The following is an 11,466-nucleotide window of genomic DNA, read 5'->3' as shown; positions in this document are numbered from 1 at the left end:
CCATTTCCAGCAAGGCACTGCCCGCTCCAGCAGCCGTGAGCGGAGTTCCTGAGCCCACCTGAGCCCACAGTGCTGTGCTGACCTTGGCAGCGCTTTCAGAAGCACGGAGAAGGTTCTGAAGTGATCSAGCATCTGCTGCAACACACGAGGATTTGTCACCCACCGAGCGGGCACAGTTGCGCAACATTTCCTCGCTAGAGGGAGTGTCGAGACAAGGATTGCTGAACCCACCCCRGAGATAAATAAGCAGCAGAATGGTGGCATAATAGAATAGGATGTTGAAAACTGAGTGATCCCTCAAAGGCCAAACAACAGCAGCTGCCGCGGTTCAAAAGGGCTTTTTTTTTTCTTCTACAAAATGCATTTCTTACATTATGCTGCTTCCTTTTGAAAGAGACCCTGAAAGTGCAAATGCGCCCTAAGCTAACGATGTTCTTCCTGAGCASACACCTCTGTACCAGGCTTCATCTCCGAGTGCATGACACCACAACTGGGTAACAGCACGAGGATCAGCTGGGATTTAAAACCCCGAGATACTGACCGTGAAAAGCTGCAGCTTACATTTCTAGCATGAAACCACAGTCCTAGAGCAGGAGCCTATGTGTTAGCAAAACAAAAAAGGCAACAGCTGTACTATTCTGGAGGAAACAGGCACCAGCTCCTGGTCACTCAAGAAACAGCTTCTTTGAGGCAAGTTCTTGTTTTTTCCCCTCAGGAGCTCTAAAGGTAAAAATTGCATACATTAAAGCCATTTGAGCGATGTTACTTCACTTGGTCTCTCCCAGGGAAGTGTGATCACCAATGAACAGCCAAGAAATCTCATAAAAATCATCCTGTTAAATATGAGAACTCAGATAAAGGAATAAGGAGCTGTCATCTAGGCACACCTTAAATTTATGAGCAGTTTCCCAGTATCCCTAATTTAATTGTCTGTGTTCAGTGTTATGCTACTCAYTGCATACAAAGCCACAGCTCAATTTCAGCTACATTACTTTTATAATTCTTAGCCTAAATACCTTCTTTCTATAAATTTTATTTTTAGCAAGAGAGAGGGRGAAGTGCTGTAAGTATTATTAAAATTTATAAATTTAGTGCTGTAAGTATTATTTGTATTTACTGAGTAGTATAAAATGTGAAAGAACTAAAAAACGTCAGACTGTGCAATCTAAATTGAAATTATCTGTATTTTAACTTTCTGCTTTGTTTTCAAACAAGAAAAAAAACCAAACCCAGCCAGTTATCCATCCTGATGAGTAGATTTAGTTTGATCTACAGATAATGATAGCACCACCACAATAGTCTTTATTAATTTCTCTATTAATTATTTACAGACCCCAAGTTGCACTTTAGTTGGCTCTGTCTTTGGATTATCAACTATTGGTCTTCCTCTTAGGCTGAGCTTTCCTGTGCATTAAGCACTATCAACCACATCAGTGGTTTCCACTAAATTTCAAWTCTGATTGCATTACTACACTGAAAGAAATTCTGATTGAATTTCTACACTGAAAGCTGTTCCTGCAGATGATTTTATTCTGAGGATGATGGGAAGGATAACTGAGTGCAGGCAGCACTGGAATGCTCCTGACCACGACTGTGATTTTAACCCCAGCTCCAAAAGCAGCACTCGCATGCCTTTGCTCCTGCTTGCTCCAAAGCAAAAGTTTTCCTTGTGTTCCCTGGCAGCTGCAGCTGGGCTGGAGATTGCTGAGGCAGCTGTGCCCAATGTGGCACTGCAGACCTGGGCCCTGCCAGCTGATCCATGTTTCACCACAGCTCAGCTTTCAGTCTAGACGTGTCCCAAATGCTTCAGATGTCCCTTGGGCTCCTCGGGACAAAGCCAGGGTGGCACTGAGTGTGCACAGAGCATTTTTCAAAATTTAAAAACAAAACAGAACTGCACCCCTCCCCACCCCCAAACAAATAAAACCCCCTCAAAAACATATTGCAACACAGTAGTTATGAAACAGGGAAAAAAACAGTGCTGGGATTACATGCAGTGCATTCACATCCTGCCACAAATGACTGGTTGAACAGATGCAGCGTGACCCAAAAAATGGCTCATTCACATCATCCTGCTGATGCCTGATGTGCAGGTGTCATCATGAGAACTTCAAAGGGGTGACTCCCAGCTGCCTGACAACATGGTTTTTGTTGTTTTTTTTTATTATTATTTATTAAACCGTGGCAAGCTTGTGCATCTCAATAACCCTTTCACAAACAAATGCACAGAGCACAAACCCTGGAGGCTGCCTGGCTGTAGCTGACTTTCAGTCACACACCCAACAACACCGGTGGACTAAAGACTCTTTAAATAATAGGCAGCTTTTTGATTAAAATAATGTAATTGCATGTTTAAAGGCAATAAAACAATAAAATACTTTAATGYACTATCACAGTCCAGTATCTAAACCTTTGTAAAGTAAAGAACAGTCACTTTTATGAGTTGGGGAAAGAAAGAAAGCTAACTCCAAGTTATTTTAGGCAGCCACTTGCACTGTGTAAATGCAGCTCACTTCTCACACAGCTCCTCAATACCCTGAAGTATCCACAAGAGGGGAAGSCACACATTTTCCTCTGACACACAAATCAATGCTGCAGGAGAAGAGAAAGCAATTCTGCTAAGGAACCTGRGGACCTGAAAGCTTTCCAGCTTCAGGCACACATGGAGGAGAATGGAACTTTGGTGCACTGTTGGTCACAGCCACTGGATCTCCTTAACTAGGAAAAAAACCACACCTTGGGTGTTCCTTTACAGGAATTTAATATCTGCACAGGGTGCAACCACGAATCCCAGCCTTCCCCAGCCCTTTTTTTTCCTGTGCTCTGGGCTTCCAGCATGGGTTCCTCTGGGGGTCAYGGTGCTCAGTGTCTGGGAGAGGGGGACACCCTCAATCAGCAGAGCTCTCTTATCTTGATAAAAAAGCATAGAAATCAGTTGATTTGCAATTTTAGCCCAGTGCTGGATGCAGTGCAATGCCTTATGAGCATGCCAGCTGCTGTGAAGGCTCCTCAACTTTGAGAGCCCATTCCTTCCTGAAGGAACTGAACTCTTTGGGCAAAAAGATAATGAATAGGGCTCTGAAGGATCCTCTTCAGATCCTGAAGTTAAAGACAAAGTTTCTCTTGCTGCTGGAGACAAAACTGAACTGCAAAGAAAACCAAATTCCATTTTCACAAGCRCACAGACAAATCGTCTCAGTTTACAAGGTGACTCCCTTATCCTGTGTCCTTTGGGCAGTGTGTCCATGCTTTCCTCTTTGGGCCACTTGGAAACATCTGGGGATGTTTAAACTCCTTTAAACTGCCTTTAAACCCCTGTTAGCTCTGCCACGAGCCAAATTTGCTCCAAGTCTGTCCTGGAGGGACCTGTGTCCTGGATGTCCAGCTTTGGACACTGACACGCCAGAAATAGAGAGTTTTGAGAGGGCTGGGCCTGAGGAGCAACAAAATTTCACTGCTTCTGATAAGATTTCACAGGATTTGTCACTAACTACCTTAAGTATTTAGAAAAAAACCAAACAGAATCCCACACAGACTTGATTATCCCACTAGGAGACATCTACAGAGCACTGAACTTGCAAACCAACGCTTAAAAAATAAAGAAAAACGTAGATGTAGATCTAACTCAAGCCTGAGAATTAGATTAAGCTTAAAAAATAAATCTGTATTCTTGTCTATCCTACTGAAAATCAGAAAGCCCAATCCTCTGAGCAGAAGTCTATATATCTTTGAAGGTTTTAAGAAATTCTTACAAGAAAATTTAAAAAAACCCCAAAAAACAAAGGAAAGAATAGCTCTTGGAGTTTTTGCTTTCCTGATGAAGCATATTTTAATAGCTTTGTGACCCGTGAAGAGAAGATAAATAGATTATGCCTCCTGCAGCAGAGAAACCACCTGTACTTTGTAATTCCTAAGTTTTTAAATTGTGCTGGTGTGGCTGTTTCAGGGACATGAGAAGGACTAGCAAGGAGAAGCTGGGAAATTTATAAGCCRGAAAAATAAAATACATAATTACATGGTACATTTGTTACAGAAGTATTATAGTTGGATGAGTGCTAAATTAATATAAATAAATGCATTTTCATATCCAGAAGACGAGAGGTTGTGTCTGAGCTGTCAAAAGAACACTATTTTTCATATTTCTTASTGAGATTGAATTCCTCTTGCTTCCTGCAGACATAACCAAATATACGAATACCAAGAGATAAATCATCAAGTGTTTCTGACCTGCTTTTTACATCTTTATCTACTTATTGTAGCAGTAGGAAATACTCCACATCTCCCTGTGTCTGTGTGCAGAGAATAAGTGGTTTCTGACCTAAAGAGATTCAAATCCAGTGGTTATTGGAGGAGGATAAAATCAAGGAAAATGTCAAAAAAGAGCTACTGGGCCACTCAGGCAAAGGCTTCTTCCCATACCCTGTGCTTCAGACAACACTACAGCTTTCATATTTGTAAAAAAAAAAATAAAATAAAATTATGTTTTCAAAGTAATGTACAAAGCCTGGAGAAACCTATTTTAAAAAGAAAGGCCATTTCTCAAGTTCTCAGGTACGTGTAATACATCTCTGTTTTCTCTCACTGMAAGGGCAGTACAGAGCACTGTTTGATGCAATTTGTAGGGGACAATAATTTAGTTTCAGTTGTACAGAGTCATTTGGGCCAGGAAGGTGAAACTCATGAGTCACTGCAAGCACAGTTCAGCACAGGAGACCCTGGCTGTGACTTTCCATCAAATTAATCCATGCAGYGCTGCACAAGATGGATTCACTTGGCATGTTATTTTTGCTATTGAGATTCTCTATAAAAGCTCCAACAAACTGGTATAAACAAAGGCTGAATTTTACTTCATTGGGTTTTTTGCTTGGCTTGAATTGTTTTATTTCAAATGAGTGAAAAATGTTATATTCCCCACTATGAAATGCTGAAAKTAAAGTGGTCRGGGAAAAAAATAAAAGCCACAAACTGAGGTTCTATTATCGCTGATCCAGCCATTCCACCACCAATTTGCTTTCCATAAGATCACATCTGACAGGAACAATTTCTCTTTCCCTCTCCCCTCTCAACCACAAGATGTAATTTCATATTTACCCTGCTGTAAAATCCCAGAGGCTAACAAACAGTATAGATTTTACATTTCATACTTGAGGAGTGTTAGCATCAAACCTTTGCCTGGGGTAACTTCTAAACTCGGCTGTCCTCAAACTATTAATCTTCTTCCTTTTCTGTAGCAAAGTCACAAAAGGTTTCAGCTGGTGGATCATGGTGACTGGGATGAAAACARCCTGCTCAAGTCAAGTGCTTAATTTCTGTCATGCTGATAGCATGTCTCCATGAGATGATGAATTTCTACACAAACCCCAACAGGACTGTGTGTCTTGGACTTTCCAAAATCAAATTTTGTACCTCACAACATCAAACGTATGTTAGAACAAGCCTTTCAACTCAAGCTTGCAGGCAAACTGTATTATTTTATAGTTGTTTGTAACCTCTTAGAAGCTGCTTTACATTTAGGTACTACTTTGCAAATACTCAAGCTTCTTTTAGTGTGGCTGGATAAAGGAAAAATTATTGGGAGCACTGGAGTCTTGCCTAAAGGAGATAATATCTTTAAGGAAGTATTTCTGTATGTCAGAATAATGTGGAAATGTTCAATTTTACACCCCACTTTTGCAATGAATGAGTATAGCTACAAAGGAAACTTTAAAAACAAACTAACAAAACTTTCCAACTCTAACTCATTAAGGGCTAAGTTGAACCTCTCAACAACTGCTGACCAGTCCTTCTCTCATTTTAAAAAACTCTCTGAGAAAAATGAATGAAATGGGAGTGCCAGCACACCATTTTAGCCCGGCATTCTCTGAACCACACCCAGACTTTCTTAAGTCAGTCAGACAATATCTGTTGAATTGAGCACACTTTGGAGCAGTTTCCCTGAGARCCAATGTAAAAAGCAGTGGTGACTGGATACTGAGTAATGAAAACATATTACTAAAATATTTGGTGGACTGGTGTAAATTGGGAAACAGTTTTTAATGCAAAATTGTGGATTTTTCTATGGATACACTAATTCCCTTGGTGATAGGTCAGTACAGGATTTAAGAAGCTGACAGGGCTGCTAATAAACTGTGCCTACTAAACAGCAAATCAAAGGCACAAAAAAATCTTTATAGTTTTAGAACAGAAGAAAACCATAAAGGCCATTCTGAAAATACTGATAATATCACTCCTGAGCATGGTCCTCATCTCAGCAGGCAAACATCCCTGAAACAGATGAGAAGGGAGACAATTCAGCAGCTGCTTGGCCCTATATTGCCTACACAACTCCAGGTTTGGGATCAGCATGAAGAATGGGAAGAAAGAGACAGAATCTGCATTATCCATCACCACCAAAGAAGCTGTCTCCAGGTTAACAGTTTCTACATAAAGCTGTTTTTAATACGAAAGTCAGCTGAAGGATCATTGGCAGTCCAGAGAGGTTCAGAGATAAAGAAGGGTTTTGAACACAAGTTTCCCACTGGGCCTGCACAAGGCCAGGTCCAAAYAATGGGAACAAATAGCAGGGAGTCTGATATTTATAGCTGTCTCCTCAGGTAGTTATTTAATGGTACAGGACAACAGTGAAATGGGGAAACCACAGTTTTAATAGTAAAACACAAAGGGCTCAGCCAATGAGACACCTTTATGGAGTGGCTTTGCTGCCAAAACATTTATTCTCCCATCTTTGAAAAAATAAAATAAACAGTTCTGGTYCACCTAGCCAAGAAGCAGCTGCCACTTTGAAGAAAAATGTGCATTACTGCACATCCAAAGGCTACTGTGATGTGATATTTCAGTGCTGGGTGTGTGGAAGGAAAAGAAACTGGGTGAGTTTAGTTACCTGGTTAAAGGGACTGTTCTCAATTGAGAAAGAAGTAGAAAACAAGGACTGGATGAGGATAGATCTGATTTAATCTCCTATATAACTTGAAAAAAGACAATAGWGTGAAGAATGGAGGTTCAGATGTGAGGTTTCTACTGAAACCTTTTGAGCAAAGTAAGCAGGAAAAATATTCAAYTGAATTAATAACAATTTTGGTGTAATTAGAAAAAGAAAACATGAAAGAACAACCTTTCAAAGCCAATAATCAAATATCACTATCCAAAGCACTGAGTAATTAAAGCAGGTGGCTTCTAAGTGTAGAGACTACAGTTATGAATATCCAGGCAACATTTGAGAGAAGAAAATCTGAGAAAACAGCAGCTATTTCCTAYAAAGTCATTTCTAAAGACAGATAATGATTTTGCAAAATTATTTGKTGACTGCCTGTAATTTAGATAAACTCCCACCAAGCATGAGCTCTCTCCATGGTGGGTGCAGTCAGATATTGGCTCTTGCAAAGGGAGCCACCGTGGKGTGAGTGAGGAGCACACCCAGAGTGCCCTTCACCCTCTGGAACAGCGCTGGGCACGGCTGCACAGGGCACTGCTGCACCCTCGGGCTCCAGAATTGCCATCACCTCACACCAGGAGCTGCTCCCGGGCACTCAGCTCCACCAGGATCATGTATCTGTGCAAAAACATCAAACTCAAACATCAAACAAGAACTCTGATCTTCCTGCTTGTCTGACTGCTTCATTTCTCCAGCGGTCCCATGAAATGTGCATCACCTTGCAAATGTTTCTTCCTCAAGTTTTAAAGCTTTTAAATACCTGCCTGGGCAGCCTATTCCAATGCCTGAGCATCCTTGCAGTAAAGAAATTTTTCCTAATATCCAATCTAAACATCCCCTGGCATAACTTGTGGCCATTTGTTCTTGTCCTGTCTCTTGCTACTAGGAAAAAAGATCTTTAGACACCTCACTACAACCTCCTTTCAGACACGYGGCAAGACCATGACACAAACATTCAAGAAATTCAAATTCCTTAGCAGACAATATAAACGAGGGTCACATTGTCTTGAGCTTGAGAAAAGGAAGTAAAACAAGATTTTTACTCACAAAGCAGAGAAAGAAGTTGCCAGGAGATGGTGAAGCAGAGAAACAGCATCATTATTGCAGCAAAGGCTCCAACAGAGACCACTTGAGTCAGCTGCCCACCCCATTAACCTCCTAGTGGCCAGCCCTAAGAGGGAAATCCTGCTGCTAATGAGCTCCCTGACAAGCTTCCTTCGATTTGAAGGCCCAGGATTTAAAATGGGAGATGGAGTTCATTGATACCCAAGGTTCCTGATGCTCACTGTCAGTTTCTGTGCTCCAACTCCACTTGGGAATAACATTATAGTGAATCTAACAACAATAATAGGATTTATATCCCGTGCCTCCCCTCTCTTGGGCAGAGAGCACGGGCAAAGCTTCCAAGCAAGAATTGGCCACTTAAAACAGCGAATGAACAAGGAACAGCTGGAGGAGGAGAAGGGTGGCAGCCCTGCTCCCAGCACCTCAGCTCCTGCCAGGGAGGGGAAGAGGGGACAAGTTTCTCTGCAGAGCCACTGTCATGAGGCCTCCAGCCCTGTCCAGTCCAGCTGGGATTRCCATTTAATGCTGTTCAGCTCTGCACTGAGCAGGCTGGCTGGGAAACCTCACAGSGTGGTGACATCTGCATGGAAACGAGTCAGGCACAAAGGCTGGCAGAGGCGAGTGGCAAAGAAGGGCTGCAGGTTTGGATTTTTGAAAAATTCAGTTTAAACTGAGTCATTGCCCTGTGATAACTCATTAAAGTCACGCTATAAATTAAAACAGGAGCGTCAGGCAGAAAAACATGCAGCACATTCTGCAGGCACCCAGCAGCGCTCAGAGCAGCATCTGCAGCCTCTCAAGAATGTCTTCTGCTCTTTTAATAGTTCTCCTTGGTGGGGTGTGGAGGTTTGTATCACGTATCTTTGTGCCGTTGCTGGCTCAGAAATAGTGCAGTGACTCAGTGGTGACAGCAGTGACAGTGCCCAGCCCCACAGCCCCCTCCCCACCTCCAGCTGCCCCCCTGCCCCAGGAAGGGCTGCAGGGGGAGGAAATCCCTCTCTCTCCCTGCTGCAGCTCCTGCTGCTGGCACACGGCGTGTTTGATCCAAAAATACACTGAATTTTCCTGTGCAGGATGCTCAGAGCGGGGCTGTTGGGCTGCAGAGCTCCACCTTGGAACGGGATGGCCCTGCATCAATGGAGWGCCCTGGAAATGCCCTGGAACAGCACTTATCCTGCCCATTTCTAGTGGAAACCCCAGCGTGACAGGGAGCACTGGGAAAGGTGCAACCAGGGAGCCTAAAATGCAATGATTTTGAACCTTTAACCTTAATCTGAAGAGATAAAATGTTTACTCTTCCACACAGATCTGCAAAATATAATAATCTGTGATGGTTTATCAATGTCCACTTCMTAGGAATAGACATTTCCATGCTTTGGAAAAGCAATCACTGTGAAAGTTGCAAATTTGGCAATTTCACAGAGGTTTTTGGGTTTCTAGTATCTCTTTTTCTTTGGTCTTTTACTCCCCCAAAACACTCTTAGTGCTTTGTCTCCAATCAAAACACTCTGTGCTAACACACCTACGATCATCACTTCCAGGGGTGACTGAGGTACAAAGAGGAAAAAGAGGGAAAACACCAAGAAACAAATTCAGTTTTCAAAGAACTGTTAATCACTTGTTATTTTAACATCATTAGCTATTAATCCATAACTAACCACAAGGGTCAGACCCCAACAAGTCCTCCCAGCACTGCTGTGACTCGTGCCTCGCTCAGCAATATTTACCCACGGATTGAGCAAYGCTGACCATGACCAGCTCGCAGTCTGGCTTTACAGGGCAGCCTCAATTTTGACATTGACCCCATTGCTAAGCTGTGCTTGCATGTAGACCTTGGCCTTGCTAAACACTCTCATCCCAGCCTCTCATATCTGCTTTTTCAGTCTCAGCATCATCACACCTTTGCTGGTGCTTCAAAATAAAATAGTTTATTACTTCTTGACATTGTCTTCACACTGTCTGGATTTTAAATGTCTTTATTTTATATCTCCRACTCTCTTCTATAGTGTCGCCTGTTTAGTTAATTTCTGGTTTGTGGTTATTATACAGAGACATGTCCTACTGAAATACACTGTATAATACACTGTAACACTGTATTTATTGTGTGCCTTGAGGGGTAAAGAAGCAAAGTTGTTATAATCTAATTTTGTRCACATATGTCCCTTGATTTCACTGGGAAATGCAACTGATGTGCTCAGTGGCTCGCCAGCAGTCACTGCAGGTATTTTAGAACCATGGCAAGTGTCCCTTTCTCATTAACCAGCTCTGTGATCCTTCTCATCCCAGCAGCCCCACGAACTCCGATCTGAAAGCACCAAACTGTGTGAACGTGCGAGTACAAACCGGAAAGGGTCTCCCAGAGCACATAAAAGGCAATTCCATGGGCTCTGCCACACCCAAAACTCATCTGGGCCGCATCACAAAAGCCACAATTCCTATTTTTGGTGTCCCTGTCCGTGTCTGAGCCAGGGCAAGCCGTGAGCACGTGCTGCAGCCTCCAGCTCCCCTCGCTCCGCTCTGTGCCGAGGACTCGTGGGAGCCGCAGCTCTCCCGGCTGCTCCAAACTCTGATACCTCCTACCAAAAAGGAGCCGTGGGCTGAGCAAGAAAGTTCAGAATCCCACTCACTTTGGAGTTCAGCTGTGGGAAACACAGCGTTTGCTCACTGCTGAGAACGAGGACTTTTCTGTGTCAAATGGTGACACCAACACCTTCTTGAGACTTCCTAAGGAGAATGGGGGCTGTCAGCTGAAGGATGACTTTAGGGATAACTGCAGACCCCTGTATTTCCAAATACTTCATAAATGACAACAGGAACTCCAAAAAAAGGTAATATCCTCAATGCGAAATAAATACACTCATCCCTYCTTGCTCTGCCCTCAAAATGCCTCTGAGTATTTTGAATGGTGAAAAACAGAAGGGTTTTAAATCCCAACAATCCCCAGATTGAAAATCACCAGCACTTTGATTCAAATAATTCACTGTGGTGATTTTAACAGCACAAATCCTGCCTTCCTCATAATATTATGATGCCCCTTTTTTGCAGGACTTCAGGAAAATTAGGCAGATTCTTGAAAAAGAATCTCTGCTCTTGACAGCATCCCAGTGAACAGAAGCTGTTTCTTCCCATTTTTCCCCTCCCATCTCACAGGGAACAAAGAGAATTTTCCATCTCTCAGCTCCACAGATTCCCCCAAGGCAAAAAGAAGCTTGCATCAGCTCCTGAAAATAGTTGCATGGTATCGCCTATGCAACTGCTTCACATTTAGGTCAAATCTTGAAAAGAGCTTTAAAATGCAACCAGAGCTGGTTGAGATTTTATGAGAGAACCCTAAGGTGTATCTGAAATTTAAATAAGGCACTAAGGGGACTATGGAGAGGCCAAAGATTTCAGGTCACTGGGAAGACAACTAATATTTAGTGTGTGACTCTTGCCAGAACAGAGCAGTGATTTTGTGACAARAGATAAAG

The sequence above is a fragment of the Malurus melanocephalus genome, unplaced genomic scaffold (assembly GCF_030028575.1).
Source record: "Malurus melanocephalus ecotype Western Australia unplaced genomic scaffold, MMel_1.1 scaffold_106, whole genome shotgun sequence".
Classification (NCBI taxonomy): Eukaryota; Metazoa; Chordata; class Aves; order Passeriformes; family Maluridae; genus Malurus; species Malurus melanocephalus.
The sequence above is the reverse complement of the archived record's forward strand: the minus strand, read 5'-3'. Positions refer to the sequence as shown.